This window comes from Caretta caretta, chromosome 6 (genome assembly GCF_965140235.1).
Source record: "Caretta caretta isolate rCarCar2 chromosome 6, rCarCar1.hap1, whole genome shotgun sequence".
Taxonomy (NCBI): Eukaryota; Metazoa; Chordata; order Testudines; family Cheloniidae; genus Caretta; species Caretta caretta.
In genome coordinates this window covers 11,923,274-11,944,773 of record NC_134211.1, presented here as the reverse complement: position 1 = coordinate 11,944,773, position 21,500 = coordinate 11,923,274, and the positions used below count along the sequence as shown (strand labels likewise).

At 50.7% G+C, this 21,500-nt stretch overlaps 1 long non-coding RNA gene across 1 annotated transcript; it reads left to right on the top strand.

The window, feature by feature from the left end:
• Positions 1–242: 242 nt before the first annotated feature.
• Positions 243–21,279, top strand: LOC125637624 (uncharacterized). Its single transcript, XR_007357008.2, has 3 exons — positions 243–313; positions 3,204–3,339; positions 15,007–21,279. It is a non-coding gene; the product is annotated as an uncharacterized LOC125637624 (long non-coding RNA).
• The last annotated feature ends 221 nt before the right edge of the window (positions 21,280–21,500 follow it).

The window sequence follows — 21,500 nt, the reverse complement described above, 5'->3', positions numbered from 1 at the left end:
CGTGGACGCGGGTGGGAATCTCTTTGGCAGGGCAGATAGGCTCGGGGTTGGGGGCCCCAGCTATGGGGCAGGGGGATGGGGGGGGCAATGGGGAGGTGGCTGCTGTTCCCGGAGGGACCGGGGCGGCCAATGGGAGCGGAATCCCGCAGGCTCCATTCAGGAATCCCAAGTATTCAAGATGGACGGCAGAGGAAGGAGGGGGAGGGGCAGTGCAGCGGCGCGGGGGAGGGGGCGCTGCCTTCCTGGGGGGCTCGGGGAGAAAGTTTCACCTCGGCTGGGGAAGGAGCGCGGAGCCCGGGACGGAGAGAGCGAGGTAGGGGCCGGCGAGCCGGCATCGTTGTGCTGCAGGGGGACCCCTGCCTTTGCCCCTGCAGCCCTGCCCCCATCCCCCTGCCTGCAACTCTCCTCGCCCCTCAGCCCCATCTCCTAGCCCCTTCCCTGAAACCTTGCTGCCCTCTCTTCCCTACCCCCCACATCCCTGCCCGCCTCCTCCCCTGGCCCCAGCTTTCTGCAATCCTACCTCTCCCTCCCTCCCTATCCTGGCCCCTTCTTTCTCCCTCCTCCTCCATAACCCCTCTTTGCCTTCCTGACCTCATCCCTCCTCTTCATTTGGGGCGGGGGGGGGGGTGTCATGCAGGGGTTGAGGGTTCTGTTTGCATGGGGACAGGGTGAGGTTTTTTTAATGGGCCAGGGGCTCTTTATGTGTTGGGAGGAGAGTCATGGGGCTCGCCATCCCGTCCCTTGGAGTGGGGTGTGTGTGTGTGAGAGAGAGAGAGCACTGGGCAGGAGGGGTGTTGGGATCCCTCTGCCCTCTCTTGTTCCCCACAAAGTCTCCCTTCCCTACCTACCCCTGCCACCCCACTCAGCACTCTACCCCTACAGTTGCCCCTCCCCAGCCTCCACCTCTACACCTGTCTCCCCACACTGCACCCTACTCCCCTATCGCTACATCTGCCCTTCCCATCCCCTCACCTCCACACCCGTCCCTCCTCTCCAGTCACGAGCAATCCCCCAGCCAGGTCAGTTCAGTAACACTGTACTGGTGCCTCCTACCGCTGGCTGTGCCAAGCGTAATCCCCCTCCCGTGCCCCACACACACATAAGCCCACCCTAACTTCCCCACAGCCCAGTCGGCTGGCTGCCAAAGGGTGCGCAGGAAAGGGAGACTATGGGGTGGGACAGCAGGGGAAATCGGAGCTGGGGCTCACTACTACAGGAGGCTTGTGAGGACTCGAACATGAGCCCCACTGACGGATAGGCCCTTTTGCTCTGCTCTGGCAGCATAAAGGGTTTTACACTGGGTAGAAACTGCTCCTGAGAAGCCCTCCTTCCTGGGAGGTGTCCCTGGCTGGTGTGGAGCTGGCCCAAGGGCCCTTCTCCTAGCCCTTGGCATAGGGGATTGCTCTAGCTGACATCAGAGACAGGCTGGTTTCTGCCCCACCTCAACCTGCCCCTGTCCCTAAAGTACCTGGCTGGCTGGCTGGGTGAGCTCTTCCTGGAGCTTCTAGACAGGACAGCTCCATGGCCAGGTTCAGGGCTTGTAAACTCTGCAGGAGTGAAGAGATACCTCTCCTAGCCTGTGACACCCCTGCAGAGCTTATTAACTCCTCTGCCCCCCTCGTCCCAGCAGCTCCCTCTGGGGGTTTGTAAACTGCTGAGAACTGCACAGGACTGGGGCTGGGAGCTCACTGCAAGGGGGAATCCTTTGACCCAGCTGCCATGTGCTCCCCAGCCTGCGTAGCTCATCGCTGCCTGTAGTCCCTGGAATGGGACTGGCACTCTCCTAGCGGCCCTGACCATGATCAGATCCCCCTCAACCCCTGCATGATCCCCCTCCTCCCTTCCCTAGAGAGCCCCCTAGGATAGAGGTCTGTCAGTAGCAAACACTTCTGAGCCTTGTTATGAGAGAGCTCTGTGTCTGTATATATGTACATAGTGAATAGGTAAATTGCCTGTAGGTTGCACTCAAACACATGTAGCATAGTTCCTGGCTTCTGTGGGACCAATATGAATAGCCTTGTGCTAACAGTAGCTTCCTCTGTGCAGCTCCTAACGAATCATAGACTATCAGGGTTGGAAGGGACCTCAGGAGGTCATCTAGTCCAACCCCCTGCTCAAAGCAGGACCAATCCCCAATTTTTGCCCCAGATCCCAAATGGCCCCCTCAAGGATTGAACTCACAACCCTGGGTTTAGCAGGCCAATGCTCAAACCACCGAGCTCCATTGCATCCTGGTCACACGGCCACTGCTTCTTCCTTTGCTGCTGAGCTGGATCTGGCACCTAGAGCCTCTGCTCACTGCTCCTGCTGTTTCTTATCAACGGTGTCAGTAGTTCTGAGTGTCTGCTGAGCCAGCATGCTCCTCAGTTCTACCTAGGTGTATCTGCTCCTTGTGTAGGCGTCACCAAGGGGTCATTCTGTGTGACCTGATGGTCCCTTTCTCTTTGGGATCTCCCAATTTCACTGTAGCTGTGCACTGAGACAACGACTGTAATCTAATCTCATGTTTCAGACCTTCAACTGATCACCTGTAGGGGTCAAGAGGGAATTTTCTCCCCAATGCACAATTGTCCTCATGTGCGATATCATAACACAGTGCTCTCAATAGGGAGCCCCATCCCATGCAGCTCTTTCATCTGTGTGGTCCTACTGAGTTCTGAGGCATGGAGGTGGCTGGGTGGTTTTGCTTGGCTGCTCATCTAGAATTGCTCTTGCCACCTCTGTAAGTGTGGATCATTTTCTCCACTTAAGCTTGATTGATTTGGGAAACGAGTGGCATCTGGGGCACATTGACTTGATTTGCCTCTTCCATCAGAACTCTTGCATTCTTGCAAACATCTCTGCTAAAGGAAGCTTCCCTTACCACGCCTGACGGGTACTCTGCAATTTTCCAATCCCTTTCTGAAGTTGCAGTGCTGCCTTGCACAGCCCGCCAGTCTCTCTCTGTTTTATCCTGCTGCCCATCACTGTTGTATCTGGGCGCCTTCCACATAAAATCAAAAACAGTAGCACAGCCCCTAATGATTTTCATGGAATTTCTGATACTTTACAGTGTCACAACTCTGTTTGAGGCGGGGGTTGATTTTCTGATGGTTGGAGTTCGAGTTTTTTAAAAGATTATTTATTAATTTCCACTTTGGTTGGTAGGTGTAGAAGGGGGTGTCTGTGCTGTGAATGTCATTCTTACAGTTCATATATTACAGAGCCAGAAGGGACCATTGGGATCACCTAGTCTGGTCTACTATAGGCCAGTGAACTTTCCTGAATTAATTCCTGTTTGAACTAGAGGTGATCTTGATTGAAAAATTGCCAGGGGTGGAGAATCCCCCACAACCCTTGGTAAGTTGTTCCAATGATTAATTTCCCCTCTACTAAAAATGAACGCATTATTTCGAGTCGGAATTTGTCTGGCTTCATCTTCCGGCCATGATGTTCTCCCAGGAGCATGAGTTGCAGGCGCTGCTGTGGGGACTTTGGAGTGTGTCTGTTGTGGGGGGACAGGGAGGGGAGTAGACCCAGGAGCTGATGACCCGGTAGATCCTTTTCATCCCTGGTCTGTTTCTGTAACCCAGGATAAATCTGATTGTTAAACAAATGTGGTTGTCCTTTCCCCCTCCCCCGCATGCAGTGGGTTTTCATTCCATTTCCCAAACGCCACTTACTCCAGATCTGAGCACAAAGTCTAGCCCCACCAGCAGGTCTCTGACCTCAGGGTCGGGAGGGCATCCCAATCACTGCGGACAGGAAGCCTCGCTCTCTGGAGGTGACTGGTGGCTGACACCCCCCCCCTTCCCCCACAGGTTTGCAATGGTGCATGTGGGTCTGTGTTTGCCAAAGACTTTAAACAAATACAGCAGGGGGGTTGAGGCCTGGAGTGCGCACACAGGAAATTCACAGCCAAGGAAACTCACAGCCAGGCCATGAGGTCTGATCCTGTCCCAGGAGAGGCGGAGGGGGTTGGCCTGGTTATGGGTGCAGGGCTAGCCCCCATCTGGTTTCTCTGAGTGCCCCCTCTCTTGACCCAAGCCTCATGTAATTACCTCTCTGGGGTGGAATCCAGTGAGTCTCCCAGTCTTAGACCCACCTCTGGGCTACAATTGCCTGTGGATCAACCGTGCTTCCCCAGCAGGTCCGACTGGGTTCAGCACCCATGCTTCTTCCCCTCAGAAGTCTGTACTCAGTGGTGTATAGGGACCAGGAAGCCTTCTCTGACCAAAGGATTGTTTACTTTAACAGTAGGAGCAAAACAGAGAAAAGGACACAGAGGTTGCTTTAAGATCCTATCTCATATAACAGCTTCCCATCCCCTGAGATTGGCATGCGCAGGCCTAACCTCTTCAGACCCCCCCCCCCCCCCCCCCCCCAGCCCCAGCAACTCGGCAGCTCAGCTGGCTGGCGGTTCCGGGAGCTCTGTCCAGTCCCCAGTATGGCAGGGGTGTTCTGCAGGCTCCAGCAGTAGGCAGGATGCATCTGTCTCCCTTGGTGACTCCCACCCAACTGAGCTGTGGGGCCTGCCTTTTATACTTTTTTCCTGTCCCACTCCACTTCCGGCAGGGCTGGCTGGGCTCACTTGGCTCTGCCCACCAGAGGGCAGGCAGCGGCCGTCCCTCGCCATCAATCTTCAAGGGAGGCCATGCTGTCTTGCTACAGTGCTTAAATACCTTTGGAAATCTGGCCCCAGGAGACCAAAGATAAAGCTGGATACTGTGTCCCACCAATCCCATTGGTCTTGCCCTTTCGTCAGTTCCAGGGGATGCTGGTCAATTTCATTGTGGGAAACACCATTTCCTGCTGCCTACTCAACCTATTCCAGGGTGTGAAATCCCAACCCATTGGGCCCCTGGGGCAAGGGATGGTGAGATGGCTCTGAGCTTGCCTGGAAAGGTGCTTGTTAAGGTTTTGTGGTGGCATTCTCCTGTTTCCCCTCCCAAATCCAGCAGATCTGAATGGGAACAGTCAGAGGGAGGTGGGTGTTAGAAAATATCCAGGAGAGAGTCTTGGGGGAAGAAAGGATGGTTAAAGTACAGGCTGAGGCATGGGTTCTTGTCTTGCTCCAACTCCCAGTTTGAGCTCAGGCAAGGCCTTTCTGTGCCTCAGTTTTCCCAGTTTTAAAATGATGCCCCCTCCATAGGGGATTGTGAATCTAAATTCACTCAAGCATGTTAAGTTCTTTGGCTGGAAAGTGCTATTGGTGGCAGTGCTATCTCCAAAGGTCTGACCCCACCGGGTGGGAGTTGAAACCACTGGCATCTCTCATGGAAGAGGCACTCAGTCAGTTGATATAAAATATCATTTTCTTTATTACCTGGCTGATGCAGGTACCTGTACCCACAAACAGAGCCCAGAGAGTGAGTCAGATCCGCAGCCAGTGTAAATCAGCAAGGCACTATTGACTTCAACAAAGCTGTGCTGATTTACATCAGCTGGGGATCTGGCCCATTGAGTCCAGTAGAGCTATTGATACCAGCTGGGGATCCGGCCCAGAAGGGGAATTCAGTGAAACACAGTGTGTAGGCAGGACATCACAGCTCCCTTTCCTTGAAACAGCAGATTTGGCAACAAATCTCACCTTTGGGAAGGAGCAAATTGGTGACTTCAAGTTTTTTCTGTTTCTGATCAGGGCTCCCTCAACAATGTGTGAGACTTTTGAGGATGTGGGTGGATGGGAGGAATCAGGGCTGAAAGGGCCTGTCTGCATGGGGAAAGGTACTGGAATTACTGTACCGGTATAATTATAGCGATACAGATAATAGAGTCTAAGGCTGACGGGATCTCTGTGATCATCTACTCTGTCCCCTTCTACAACACAGGCCATAGGGCTCTCTGAAATAATTCCTATTTGAACTAGAGCTGGTCTTTTAGAAAAACATCCCATCTTGATTTTAAAAATTGCCAGTGATGGAGAATCTACCACGAGCCTTGGTAGATTGGTTCAATGGTTAATTATACTGGTATAACTCCCTGTGGGGATGCTCTTAGGTCCCTTCCAAAGGGATATGAGCTAAACTGGAAAAAGACCACTCTTGTTCCAAATGAGTGTGTCCACCTGGGGGCTATAGTGGTATAACTATAGTGGGGTAATTATACAGGTGTCCCTAAACTTCTGAATGCCAGAAGCTGGGACTGGACAACAGAGGATGGATCACTCAAAATTGCCCTGTTCTGTTCATTCCCTCTGAAGCATCTGACAGTGGTTTCTGTCAGAAGACAGGATACTGCGCTACATAGACCACTGGTCTGACCCCGTATGGCCGTTCTTGTGGTGTTCTTATAGTAATGCTGGTAAACTTCCCCATGTAGAAAAGCCATAAATAGACCACTAAGTCCCCTTGTTTATCCCTCCAGGTGAGGCAGGACTGTTTGCCGCTAGGGATGTATCTGGATGTTAATTACAGTTAGAAAATGGATAATCAGGTTCTGTCTCCAGGGGGAACGTTGGCATTGCCTGTGCTTAGAAGGGAAAGAGTCTGGCTGAAATGAATGTGGTTTAAAGTGTGTGTGCACGTGCCTGTGTATGGAGGGGAGGGGTTGTTCTTTGCTCTTCTTTTTTTCAGATCCCTTTGTGATTTTTGAGCACTCTTGTTTATCTGAGAGAAATTCCTGGGTTTTGTTGAGCAGCGAATGAAAAGAACGATATAAAAACGGGTCCAAACAAATTGCTCAAAAGGTTCTTCATAAACTGGAGGTGAAAATGATTGTAGAAGGTCAGGAAAAGAAAATGAGGGGAAATTCCTTGTTTTTAAACTGCTATCAGAGAAACTGAAGTGGGTCAAAGATTAGGGAATTTGAAGCTTTACTCCCTCCCCCACATCAAACAGATCCAAACAAATAAACCAAAATACTAAGAAATGAACACAGCCAACTTTTATGCAATCAGGAGGCATTTTGTAGCTTGCAAATTTTAATGTGTAGACAGATTTTTAGTGTTTTTAATCTAAACAAGATTTGATCATTGCCACGAAGCCTTGCTCCATTGTAATGTTCAGCATGCAGTGTCAGGGAAGGGGCACTAGAGGGAGTAGGAGGCAAGAAATACACAAGGCCGGTAACTCAGGGCTGCTGCTCCATAGATCTAAGCCCTGGTCTACACTAGGACTTTAGGTCGAATTTAGCAGCGTTAAATCGATGTAAACCTGCACCCGTCCACACAATGAAGCCCTTTATTTCGACTTAAAGGGCTCTTAAAATCGATTTCCTTACTCCACCCCTGACAAGTGGATTAGCGCTTAAATCGACGTTGCCGGCTCGAATTTGGGGTACTGTGGACACAATTCGATGGTATTGGCCTCCGGGAGCTATCCCAGAGTGCTCCATTATGACCGCTCTGGACAGCACTCTCAACTCAGATGCACTGGCCAGGTAGACAGGAAAAGAACCGCGAACTTTTGAATCTCATTTCCTGTTTGGCCAGCGTGGCAAGCTGCATGTGACCATGCAGAGCTCATCAGCACAGGTGACCATGATGGAGTCCCAGAATCGCAAAAGAGCTCCAGCATGGACCGAACGGGAGGTACGGGATCTGATCGCTGTTTGGGGAGAGGAATCCGTGCTATCAGAACTCCGTTCCAGTTTTCGAAATGCCAAAACCTTTGTGAAAATCTCCCAGGGCATGAAGGACAGAGGCCATAACAGGGACCCGAAGCAGTGCCGCGTGAAACTGAAGGAGCTGAGGCAAGCCTACCAGAAAACCAGAGGCGCGAACAGCCGCTCTGGGTCAGAGCCCCAAACATGCCGCTTCTATGATGAGCTGCATGCCATTTTAGGGGGTTCAGCCACCACTACCCCAGCCGTGTTGTTTGACTCCTTCAATGGAGATGGAGGCAATACGGAAGCAGGTTTTGGGGACGAAGAAGATGATAGCTCACAGCAAGCAAGCGGAGAAACCGGTTTTCCCGACAGCCAGGAACTGTTTCCCACCCTAGACCTGGAGCCAGTACCCCCCGAACCCACCCAAGGCTGCCTCCTGGACCCAGCAGGCGGAGAAGGGACCTCTGGTGAGTGTACCTTTTAAAATACTATACATGGTTTAAAAGCAAGCATGTGAAAGGATTACTTTGCCCTGGCATTTGCGGTTCTCCTAGATGTAGTCCTAAAGCCTTTGCAAAAGGTTTCTGGGGAGGGCAGCCTTATTGCGTCCTTCATGGTAGGACACTTTACCACTCCAGGCCAGTAACACGTACTCGGGAATCATTGTAGAACAAAGCATTGCAGTGTATGTTTGCTGGCATTCAAACAACATCCGTTCTTTATCTCTCTGTGTTATCCTCAGGAGAGTGAGATATAATTCATGGTCACCTGGTTGAAATAAAGTGCTTTTCTTCAGGGGACACTCAGAGGAGCCCATTCCTGCTGGGCTGTTTGCCTGTGGCTAAAAAGAAATGTTCCCCGCTGTTAGCCACAGGGAGGGGGGAAGGTTGAGGGAGTAGTCACGCGGTGGGAGGAGGCAAAATGCGACCTTGTAACGAAAGCACATGTGCTATGTATGTAATGTTAACAGCAAGGTTTACCCTGAAAGAGTGTAGCCACTGTTTTATAAAATGTGTCTTTTTAAATACCGCTGTCCCTTTTTTTTTCTCCACCAGCTGCATGTGTTTCAATGATCACAGGATCTTCTCCTTCCCAGAGGCTAGTGAAGCTTAGAAAGAAAAAAAAAACGCACTCGCGATGAAATGTTCTCCGAGCTCATGCTGTCCTCCCACAGTGACAGAGCACAGACGAATGCGTGGAGGCAAATAATGTCAGAGTGCAGGAAAGCACAAAATGACCGGGAGGAGAGGTGGCGGGCTGAAGAGAGTAAGTGGCGGGCTGAAGACAGGGCTGAAGCTCAAATGTGGCAGCAGCGTGATGAGAGGAGGCAGGATTCAATGCTGAGGCTGCTGCAGGACCAAACCAGTATGCTCCAGTGTATGGTTGAGCTGCAGCAAAGGCAGCTGGAGCACAGACTGCCACTGCAGCCCCTCTGTAACCAACCGCCCTCCTCCCCAAGTTCCATAGCCTCCACACCCAGACACCCAAGAACACAGTGGGGGCCCTCCGGCCAACCAGCCACTCCACCACAGAGGATTGCCCAAAAAAAAGAAGGCTGTCATTCAATAAATTTTAAAGTTGTAAACTTTTAAAGTGCTGTGTGGCATTTTCCTTCCCTCCTCCACCACCCCTCCTGGGCTACCTTGGTAGTCATCCCCCTATTTGTGTGATGAATGAATAAAGAATGCATGAATGTGAAGCAACAATGACTTTATTGCCTCTGCAAGCGGTGATTGAAGGGGGGAGGGGCGGGTGGTTAGCTTACAGGGAAGTAGAGTGAACCAAGGGGCGGGGGGTTTCATCAAGGAGAAACAAACAGAACTTTCACACCGTAGCCTGGACAGTCATGAAACTGGTTTTCAAAGCTTCTCTGATGTGTTCCGCGCCCTCCTGTGCTCTTCTAACCGCCCTGGTGTCTGGCTGCGCGTAACCAGCAGCCAGGCGATTTGCCTCAACCTCCCACCCCGCCATAAACATCTCCCCCTTACTCTCACAGATATTGTGGAGCACACAGCAAGCAGTAATAACAGTGGGAATATTGGTTTCGCTGAGGTCTAAGCGAGTCAGTAAACTGCGCCAGCGCGCCTTTAAACGTCCAAATGCACATTCTACCACCATTCTGCACTTGCTCAGCCTGTAGTTGAACAGCTCCTGACTACTGTCTAGGCTGCCTGTGTACGGCTTCATGAGCCATGGCATTAAGGGGTAGGCTGGGTCCCCAAGGATACATATAGGCATTTCAACATCCCCAACAGTTATTTTCTGGTCTGGGAATAAAGTCCCTTCCTGCAGCTTTTGAAACAGACCAGAGTTCCTGAAGATGCGAGCATCATGCACCTTTCCCGGCCATCCCACGTTGATGTTGGTGAAACGTCCCTTGTGATCCACCAGAGCTTGCAGCACTATCGAAAAGTACCCCTTGCGGTTTATGTACTCGGCGGCTTGGTGCTCCGGTGCCAAGATAGGGATATGGGTTCCGTCTATAGCCCCACCACAGTTAGGGAATCCCATTGCAGCAAAGCCATCCACTATGACCTGCACATTTCCCAGGGTCACTACCCTTGATATCAGCAGATCTTTGATTGCGTGGGCTCTTGTATCACAGCAGCCCCCACAGTAGATTTGCCCACTCCAAATTGATTCCCAACTGACCGGTAGCTGTCTGGCGTTGCAAGCTTCCACAGGGCTATCGCCACTCGCTTCTCAACTGTGAGGGCTGCTCTCATCTTGGTATTCATGCGCCTCAGGGCAGGGGAAAGCAAGTCACAAAGTTCCATGAAAGTGCCCTTACGCATGCGAAAGTTTCGCAGCCACTGGGAATCGTCCCAGACCTGCAACACTATGCGGTCCCACCAGTCTGTGCTTGTTTCCCGAGCCCAGAATCGGCGTTCCACAGCATGAACCTGCCCCATTAGCACCATGATGCATGCATTGGCAGGGCCCATGCTTTCAGAGAAATCTGTGTCCATGTCCTGATCACTCACGTGACCGCGCTGACGTCGCCTCCTCGCCCGGTATCGCTTTGCCAGGTTCTGGTGCTGCATATACTGCTGGATAACGCGTGTGGTGTTTAATGTGCTCCTAATTGCCAAAGTGAGCTGAGCGGCCTCCATGCTTGCCTTGGTATGGCGTCCGCACAGAAAAAAGGCGCGGAATGATTGTCTGCCGTTGCTCTGATGGAGGGAGGGGCGACTGACGACACGGCTTACAGGGTTGGCTTCAGGGAGCTAAAATCAACAAAGGGGGTGCCTGTACATCAAGGAGTATTTCAGGCAGGACTTCACGGAGGGTTCCAATAAGAAATGGTGCACCTAAGTTATCGTTCTTATTGGAACAAGGAGGTTGGCCTGGCCTCTGATTGATACATGGCTAGATTTACCTCGCTGCACCTTCTCTGTGAGTGACTGCAGTGTGACCTAGAGGAATGAGTCCCCTAGACAGGGGAGGAGGCAAATGAGTACAAAACAAATCTGGTCTATTTCTTGTTTTGATCCACTCCATCTATCTTTTACATCTTTGGCTGGCAGCAGACGGTGCAGAAGGACTGCATGCCATCCACATCTCATGGCTGCTCGGCAGAAGATGGTACAGTACGACTGCTAGCCATCCTCATCTCTTGCCTGCCTGGCAGAAGATGGTACAATACGACTACTAGCAATCCTCATCTCTTGCCTGCCTGGCAGAAGATGGTACAGTACGACTGCTAGCAGTCCGTATCGCCTGCCCGCTCACCATAAGATGGTTCAATAGGACTGACTGTAGGACTAAAGAGAATGACCTGATCAAGTCACTCCAAATTTAGTCCCTGCGCCCATGTCTGCCCAGGCGCTCCCAGCCGACGTGGCCAGGAGCACCTCGGACACGACGAGGACGACTACCAATCGTATTGCACTGTCTGCTGCCAGAAGGCAATGGGTTGCTGCTACTGTGCAGCAAAGCCGTACCGCGTCTGCCAGCACCCAGGAGACATAGGGTGACAGTTACCTGTGCGGGCTCCATGCTTGCCGTGGTATGGCGTCTGCACAGGTAACTCAGGAAAAAAGGCGCGAAACGATTGTCTGCCCTTGCTTTCACGGAGGGAGGGAGGGAACGGGGGCCTGACGATACGTACCCAGAACCACCCGCGACAATGTTTTAGCCCCATCAGAGTGCTCCATTGTGACTGCTCTGGACAGCACTCTCAGATGCCCGATTGTTTGCCGTTGCTCTGACTCCGGGAGGGGCGACTGAGGACACGGCTTACAGGGTTGGCTTCAGGGAGCTAAAATCAACAAAGGGGGTGGCTTTACATCTAGGAGTATTTCAGGCAGGACTTCATGGAGGGTTCCAATAAGAAATGGTGCACCTAAGTTATCGTTCTTATTGGAACAAGAAGGTTAGCCTGGCCTCTGATTGATACATGGCTAGATTTACCTCGCTGCACCTTCTCTGTGAGTGACTGCAGTGTGACCTAGAAGAATGACAGGGGATGGGGGGAAGCAAATGAGTACAAAACAAATCTGGTCTATTTCTTGTTTTGATCCACTCCATCTATCTTTTACATCTTTGGCTGGCAGCAGACGGTGCAGAAGGACTGCATGCCATCCACATCTCATGGCTGCTCGGCAGAAGATGGTACAGTACGACTGCTAGCAGTCTGTATCGCCTGCCCGCTCACCATAAGACGGTTCAATAGGACTGACTGCAGGACTAAAGAGAATGACCTGGTCAAGTCACTCCAAATTTAGTCCCTGCGCCCATGTCTGCCCAGGCGCTCCCAGCCGACGTGGCCAGGAGCACCTCGGACATGACGATGACGGCTACCAGTCGTACTGTACCGTCTGCTGCCACAAGGCAAGGGGTTGCTGCTACTGTGTAGCAATGCCGTACCGCGTCTGCCAGCACCCAGGAGACATAGGGTGACGGTTACCTGAGCGGGCTCCATGCTTGCCGTGGTATGGCGTCTGCACAGGTAACTCAGGAAAAAAGGCGCGAAACGATTGTCTGCCCTTGCTTTCACGGAGGGAGGGAGGGAACGGGGGGCCTGACGATATGTACCCAGAACCACCCGCGACAATGTTTTAGCCCCATCAGGCATTGGGATCTCAACCCAGAATTCCAATGGGCAGCGGAGACTGCGGGAACTGTGGGATAGCTACCCACAGTGCAACGCTCCGGAAGTCGACTCTAGCCTCGGTACTGTGGAAGCGCTCCGCCGAGTTAATGCACTTAATGCACTTAGAGCATTTTCTGTGGGGACACACACACTCGAATATATAAAACCGATTTCTAAAAAACCGACTTCTATAAATTCAACCTTATTCCGTAGTGTAGACATACCCATAGAATATCAGGGTTGGAAGGGACCTCAGGAGGTCATCTAGTCCAACCCCCTGCTCAAAGCAGGACCAATCCCCAATTTTTGCCCCACATCCCTAAATGGCCCCCTCAAGGATTGAACTCACAACCCTGGGTTTAGCAGGCCAATGCTCAAACCACTGAGCTATCCCTCCCCTAGATTTGCTGTAATTATGATGCTGCTGTGCAGATATTCTTTGTTTCCAGTCTTGTTGAGGGCTGGGATGGATTTGTGCTATTTTCCCTCTCGGAGCAGCGACCTCCTTGAAGAGGAGATGCCGCTCAGTGTATTTAGATTGGTAACAAATGTTTCTATTCGTGGTCACCACCGAATAGCATCAATTTCGAGGATTAGATTATTTGGGGAGGAGGAATGGGACACGGGGCCTTTCCTTTCTAGGGGCAGCGCTTCCAATCCAGCCCCAGGGAGTGAATGGCTGCTCATGGGTGGGGAATGGGCTATGGATCCTTTCCCCTCTAGGTGGCGCTGGCTGTGATCCAGCCTCAAGGCTCGGGGACTGGCTGACTCTGGGGAATAGGGAGTGGGATTCAGATCTCAGCAGAGTGGTCTAGGACTGAACAGGCCCTGGGACTGAGCACCTCTTCCCCACAGACTGGGGAACACAGGGGTGTGGGTGTATGTTGGGGGAGGATTTCTGGCTCTGGGGCACACAGAGATGGAGAAGGGGTTCCTAGCTGTGGAGCACACAGGAGCAGAGGAGGATTTCTGGTTTTGGGGTACCTGGGGTGGCTGGCTCTTGGATGCACAGAAGGGCCAGCAGGAGGATAGGAGGTTCTGGCTCTGGGACACACAGAGGGGCCGGTGGGGGTATAGGATTCTGGCACTTGAGCACACAGAGGGGCCGGTGGGAGTAGAATGATAGAATATTAGGGTTGGAAGGGACCTCAGGAGGTCATTTAGTCCAACCCCCTGCTCAAAGCAGGACCAACATCAACTAAATCATCCCAGCCAGGGCTTTTTCAAGCCTGACCTTAAAAATATCTGAGGAAGGAGATTCCACCACCTCCCTAGGTAACACATTCCAGTGCTTCACCACCCTCCTAGTGAAAAAGTTTTTCCTAATATCCAACCTAAACCTCCCCCACTGCAACTTGAGACCAACACTCCTTATTCTGTCATCTGCTACCACTGAGAACAGTCTAGATCCATCCTCTCTGGAACCCCCTTTCAGGTAGTTGAAAGCAGCTATCAAATCCCCCCTCATTCTTCTCCTCCGCAGACTAAACAATCCCAGTTCCCTCAGCCTCTCCTCATAAGTCATGTATTCCAGACCCCTAATCATTTTTGTTGCCCTCCGCTGGACTCTTTCCAATTTTTCCACATCCTTCTTGTAGTGTGGGACCCAAAACTGGACACAGTACTCCAGATGAGGCCTCACCAATGTTGAATAGAGGGGAATGATCACATCCCTCGATCTGCTGGCAATGCCCCTGCTTATACATCCCAAAATGCCATTGGCCTTCTTGGCAACAAGGTCACACTGTTGACTCATATCCAGCTTCTCGTCCACTGTAACCACTAGGTCCTCCTCCGCAGAACTGCTGCCGAGCCATTCGGTCCCTCATCTGTAGCGGTGCATGGGATTCTTCCGTCCTAAGTGCAGGACTCTGCACTTGTCCTTGTTGAACCTCATCAGATTTCTTTTGGCCCAATCCTCTAATCTGTCTAGGTCCCTCTGTATCCTATCCCTACCCTCTAGCGTATCTACCACCTCTCCCAGTTTAGTGTCATCTGCAAACTTGCTGAGGGTGCAATCCATGCCATCCTCCAGATATTAATGAAGATATTGAACAAAACTGGTCCCAGGACCGACCCTTGGGGCATTCTGCTTGATACCGGCTGCAAACTAGGCATGGAGCCATTGATCACTACCCGTTGAGCCGGGTTACAGCTCTAGGGTACATAGAGGTTCCGGTGGAGTTAGAGGGTTCCAGCGCTGGGGCACGCAGAGGTGCCGGTGGGGGTGGAGGGTTACGGCTCTGGGGTACATGGGGGGTGTTCTGGCTCTGGGGCACATGGGAAGTGTTCGAGATTCCGACTCTGGGGCACACAAAGGGGCTGGCCAGGGTGCGGGGTTCTGATGCTGGGACCAATGACCCAGGCTCCCTTCTCTTTTCCAGCTCTGGTTCCTGAGGCGTTACTCCCGAAAAGCCCCAGCAAAAGAATGTACGAAGAGCTGTGAAAATGGAGACTTGCTCCTTCCTGCAGCTGTGACCCCTCCATGGCCTGGGGCACCTCAATACTTCATCCTGCTCCTGTGAGGGGCCCTACCTAGCCCAGGCCCCCTCAGCCCTGGGCCCCCCAGCCCTGTGGGGGTGGGTGAGAAGGGGCAATTTCCTAGCTGCTGAGGAGGAGGTGAGAGGGGATGAGGGGTACGGCAGATCCCCACCGCCACCACGCCGCCATCCTGGGCTCTTTTCACATTGTGCTACTGTCTGAGCCCCTGCCAAGCAGTGCAATGTCAAAAGGGCATCGGGCGGGCGGTGCCAGCAGCGCCTTGCCCAGTGCCTCCACCACTCTGCCTCTGGGGGTCTGGGAGAAGGAGGGCAGAGTGGGATCTGCAGGGGGACACAGACCTCCTCTCCCAGAGTGGGGCAGAGGAGGGGAGGAAGAGGGGCTTTGATGCAGGGGAGGGGTGCTGTGCTGGGGGCAAGGGTGTCAGGAACTCAGCGGCCTAGCAACCTAATGAGCTCATTTGGTTCAATGAACCTAGGTGACTGTGCTCCCTGACTGGACCGAAGGGCCATCAGGTCACCAGTTAACCGCGTAGCAACAGCAGCACCGTGGCTGCTCAATGCATTCTATGCTCCCAGCTGCGCCAGACCTGCTTCCTGCTGGCCCTTGCCCCACTCTTTGCAAGCTCCACTCCAGCTCTTCCCTCTGGACTCCTGCCCTCTGGTTCTGATTAATGGCTTGTCCCCGGGCCACGACTCCAGTTCTGCTCTCTGAGTCTGCTCCAACCACTAGGCCAGACTCCTGCTCTGACCACTTGGTCTCACCGCCTACCCCTTGGCATGCGACAGTTTGTCCAGCCTGTTAGAAGGTAGCCAGGGCTTTGCCGCACAGCATGGAGCTTCCATCCAGAATGGCCCCAGCAGGAGCTCACCCCACCTTTGCAGACATTGTTGGAGTCCTGCAGGAACTGCAGGCTCAAGTTGACACGCTACGTGACAAGAATGCAGCCTTCCAGGCCCAGGTACAAGCCCAGGCAGCGTCTTCTGTCCCCACAACCTTGCATCCATTTTCTGTGAGCCCGAGTTGCCCCTACCCAGTAAGTTTTATGGGGATTGTGCCAAATGACATGGGTTCCTTAACCATTGTCATCTCCAGTTCGTGTTGTGGCCAGTCGGACCCTACAGCTCAGTTCCAAGTGGAATTAGTTCTCAGTCTGTTCTGAGGAGAGGCCCTGACGTGGGTGTCCCCTTTCGTGGAAGGGGACAGTCCTCTCCTTGAACACTGTGAGAGCTTTGTACAGGCAGGGTGGGCATCTCTGTGAACCCTAATGGAGAATGTTTCAGAGTAGCAACCGCATTAGTCTGTATTCACAAAAAGAACAGGAGTACTTGTGGCATCTTAGAGACTAACAAATTTATTTGACCATAAGCTTTCGTGAGCTACAGCTCACTTCATCGGATGCACATTAGAAGCTGCTCTCCATACCCTTTGGCAGGGGGTCGGGGCCGTTGCCAAATATGCAGCAGAATTCCATTGTCCGGCCGCAGACACTCATTGGAATGAGTCTGGGCTGTGACACCCCTTTAGGCAGGGGCTCAGCAATTCTATCAAAGATGAATTAGCATGGGTGGAACCTCCGCCTAGTCTAGCAGCTTTAATTGATATTTGCATCCAGACTGATGGTTGACCAATGGAGCAATCTCAAGAAAAGCGACACGCCACCTGAACCCTGCTGGCCAGAATGCTTCTGTCTCCCACAGTCCCAGTTGACCTACCAGATCCCGAACCAATGCAAGTCAACCAAATCCTGGCCCACCTTTCCACTGATGAAAAGAATTGTCCTCAGGCATTGGGGTTGTGCTTGTATTGGGGCGGGTGATGGGTTGGACCCCTTGGGAAGCCACCTCATGTTCTGAGATATCACTGAGTCTACCTGTTCTGCTACCATAGGCCCCTTTAACCTGTCTTGCTGAGCCAGGCTCTTAAAACCTCCTCTAACACACACACAAGCAGGGCCACACCCAGCTGCAGATCAGCTCTGGGAAGACTAAGGGCATGGCTACACTTGCAGATATAGAGCGCTTTGAATTAAACCAGCCTTTGGAGAGTGCAGTAGGGAAAGTGCTGCAGTCTGTCCACACGGACAGCTTCAAGCACATTTGCGGCACTTGCAGCAGCATTGGGCAGTTATCCCAGCTTGCAAGTGACTGCAACGTGGTTTTCAAATGGGGGAGGGTGTGACAGGGAGTGTGTTGTGTGTATGTGGGGGGAGAGAGAGTGGGGTTTTGGGGGGGCTGAGAGCATGTCAGCATGCTGTCTTGTAAGTTCAGACTGCAGCAGACCCCTCCCCCCCCCCCGCCTCTCTCTCACACACACACAGCATTCCACACTAATGGTTGCTTTTTCTCGGAGCAGATAAGCAGCCAGCTGTCAGAAACGGAGCTTTCAAAGGGCACATCTGTACTCCTGCAGTGATTCAAAAACAATGACCAGAGTGGCCACTTGACTTAAGGGGATTATGGGACGTTTCCGAAGGCTGATCAGAGTGCAGTAATGCAACACCTCTTCCATACTGGCGCCGCGGCGCTCCAGCGGGGGCGCAGCAAACATTATTCCACTCGCTGAGGTGGAGCACCAGCAGCACTGTAGCTGCGAAGTCAGAGCGCTGTACATGCCTTGCCAGTGTGGAAGGGGAGTGAGCTAGTGTGCCCGGGGCTCCTTTATTGTGCTGTAACTCACAAGTGTAGCCAAGCCCTCAGCTTCAGGGACATGCTTCAGCACTCAGATGTCCACCTCTCTTGGAGTGCAGACCCAAAGATATATTATGAAATTCGCCCTCCCCCACCATGTGGAGAGAAGTGTACACACTTCTTACCCCCCAGTTAGAAATTACAGAAACTGGGTTTAATAATAAAACAAATTTTATTAACTGTAAAAGGCAGCTTTTAAGTGGTAAAAGGGGTAACAAATAGAACAAAGGAGATTACTAAGCAAATGAAATCAAACACACAAACTAAGCTAGTTTCACTAAAGGAATTGGTTGCAAATAGTATTTCTCACCCTAGATATTGTTGCAGGCAGTTTGCAAAGTTTCTGTGGTTCATAGTTCCAGTTATATTCCATTTCAGACTGGACCCCTTTCTCATTCTGGATTCCCCCCTTGCCTTCCCTTTGCAGTCTTTCTTGGGCAGACAGGCCATGGAGGGGAAGAGTCCTGTTTGCCTTCATCCCCACTCATTTACATAAGGTGGGAATCCTTTGTTTCCCAAACTTGACCCCCCTTCCCTTACAGTGGAAAGTTATCAGAAGTCCCAGGTAATGTTTTAGTATCAGGTGACAAGACCACCTGACTCTGTAATATCTGAATGCATCCGATGAAGTGAGCTGTAGCTCATGAAAGCTTATGCGCAAATAAATTTGTTAGTCTCTAAGGTGCCACAAGTCCTCCTTTTCTTTTTGTAGTATCACTGCGTCCATAGAGTCGGGGCAGTATGGAGCATCCACAGGAAGACCAAGCTTTTCACAGTCCATTGTCCTTGCTGATAGGCCATCCGCCCTGTCTGGCTTTTCCATTGTTGTAACTGAAGTGTTAGCAGTGGGCGTCACCCAAAGTAGATTTGTTGAAATACAGATATATAGTCAATATTCCAAACTTCAGATACAGAAATGGTACAGGCATACAAATTGGATAATCGATTCAGTAAATCATAACCTTTCCAATGATATCTCACATGAGCCATCTTGCATAAAGTATATCTCAGTTATGTCATATTCATGTCATAAGCATATTTTCATAAATAATATGGAATAACACGTCACACTGGGTGCCTGGGCACATTGTATCAGAGTGCCTGGCCAAGGTCTGGGCCACCCTGTCAGGAAATGCCAGAACCCAGCCCCAGTAGGGGAGCTAGGGTTGAGTCAGTGCTCCACTGCTCCCCACAGTGAATCGTGCTGCTGCCTATCTGCCTGAATCTTGGCATCCTTTAACCAGCATGCCACCCCACTGCATCTGCCTCTTCAGCTTCAGCATTCTGCCATGCCAGATGTCCACCTAGGAGCCTTGGTCGGCTTGGGCTCTTCTGGCAATTTTATGGACCAGAACTTGAAGGAGCCTCAAATTCCCATCCTCTGCAAGGACTTCCCCGAGCTTGTTGAGCTTATAGACAGGTCATTCCTATCTTCAGGCCCCATCATGCATCAGACAACCCATCTAGAGGGCATCAGCATTTTGGCAATCACCCGAGAGATCTGGCAGTTCAGGGTCATCTGCGCTTCGCCTTCCCAATCTAGTCAATGGCTGGTCGCATTCTGTGGCATGCTCCAGCCCCTGAAGGATCCAGAATTGCCAACCAAAGTTTCATTGGCAGTGCCTGGAATTCCTGCCGAATACGTAGAATATGTCACAGTATTTGACAAACAGAAGGCAGACACTCTACTTCCTCAGCACAGTGACGACTGCACAATTGACCTTCAACCAGGAACACCGAGTTCCTTTTGGGTGCATTTACACCTTATCTGTACCTGAGCTGCAGGCCCTTAAGGAAAATCTGCAGAAGAGGTTCATTGTCCCTTGACTTCCCGAGTGGCAGCACCTATCTTCTTCATGGCCAGGAAGGATGGCTCCCTCTCTTGTAGTGATTATTAAACTTTTAGCAAGATCACAGTCTGCAACTGATGCCCCCTTTCATAAATGAACTCCTGTAAAGACTCCGGGTCGGATCTTCACAAAGAAAGACTGGCATGGGGCATACAACTTGTCAGAATCCAGCAAGGGAATGTGTGATTCTGATGGACCAGGGGCCAGCTCATGCCAAGGCCCTTAGGTCTCAACTGAACACTGGTAAATATGTAGCTGGAACCAGTCTGGCTCATCCATGTGTTAGTATTGTTAAAGTAGGTATTAGAGTTATTAAAATGTGTTGCTGATCCAATATAATATCTGTATCCTATGTTCCAAGGTAACAAGTGTTCGCTCTGTAACTTTAACGCACCAGACAGACAAGAAGCATTACCAAGTGTGAAATACTAGCTTGTCACAGGCGGTGTTCTCTCTTGCCCAACAAAAGAAGTCCCATCAACACCAGAGGAACTGTTGTGGAACATCAGAGGACAATTACTTTGTTGATTGCCGCCCTTTTGCCCCCCACCCCCACCCCCCGCCTTGAAGAAGAGACCAGCAGCTGGGTAGAAGGGGAGAAGGAATAAAAAGCCCTAACAAGGAGGAACTGTATCTGCTGCTTGGAGTCTGAGGAGTGGGAAATACTAAGCATAAGCAAAAGATCCCCACTGGTTGGCCTGGATTAGCCCTAAGGGCATAGAGCTTGCTTATTATAGAAGCTTCTATTACCTTTTGAAACTTAAGACAGGAACACATTTGTGTGTATGTTTACCTGCTTTAACCTTGTAAATACTCTATTTCCTTTGCCTAGTTAATAAATCTTTAGATAGTTTATTTTAGGATTGGTAAGACCCTTTGTTTTCAGTTTAAACCGATTTTTATTGAAAAATTCCCAGGTTTTAAAAATAGGATTATTCAGTTTTTTCTGATTTTCATTCTGCTTTTGTATCATTCAAATATATAAAAAAATAACTAGTTTTATTACGAAAATACTATACATTCCATAAGCTATATGTATTACAATAATACATTAGTCTGTGTGTATATGCAAAGCTGTCTGTTGAAGTAAGGCTATGTATTGGTCTAGAAGATACAAGCAAAGAGGCACACACATAAGCTCCGAAGTGTGTGTGCATCTGAACATACTGGTGAATCTCACACCCACCACCAGGTACATGTGTCAAGCTGTTAGCAGATAACGGTTTAAAGATCTGACACACTAAAATAGAAAGAAAACAAAAATCTATCAGAATATGTTTCAGAACACAAGGAAGTATTCGAAAGTTTTAAAAAAAGAAACAGGAGAAAAGGATGAAGGTGAGTGTATGTGCTGCCAATTGTGAAGCCCAATTATTAAATGTAAATATTTAAAGACTAAGTCTACAGTAGTAAACTGTTTGTTCAAATAAAAAGCTTTATTTGGGGATTAGAGAGATATTGTTTTCTTAAACTCAGAGGTGGCCTTGGGTTTTGAGTTCTGTTTTAGTTCTGCAGTAAATCACATTGATTAACAGAATTCAAAGCATTAATCCTCAGAATACTTTTTCCCCCTGTCTTTCTGTCCATCAAAATAAACCCTGATATTTACCCAGAAAAATTAATTGGTTTTTTTTGCACTGATTTTCACCTGTTTTTGTTGTTGTGGTAATAAATATTGATAAATCCTTGAGAAAAATTAAATAAAATAAAAACTGAAAACGAAAGGCCCCAAGGATTGGCTACAAGCATTGTCTTTGGTGTGAGATCTAAAGTGCTGTTGAGCTGCGGTAAGAGACTGGTCCTTTGGGACTGGGAGTAACCAGAACACTTGTGCTTTTT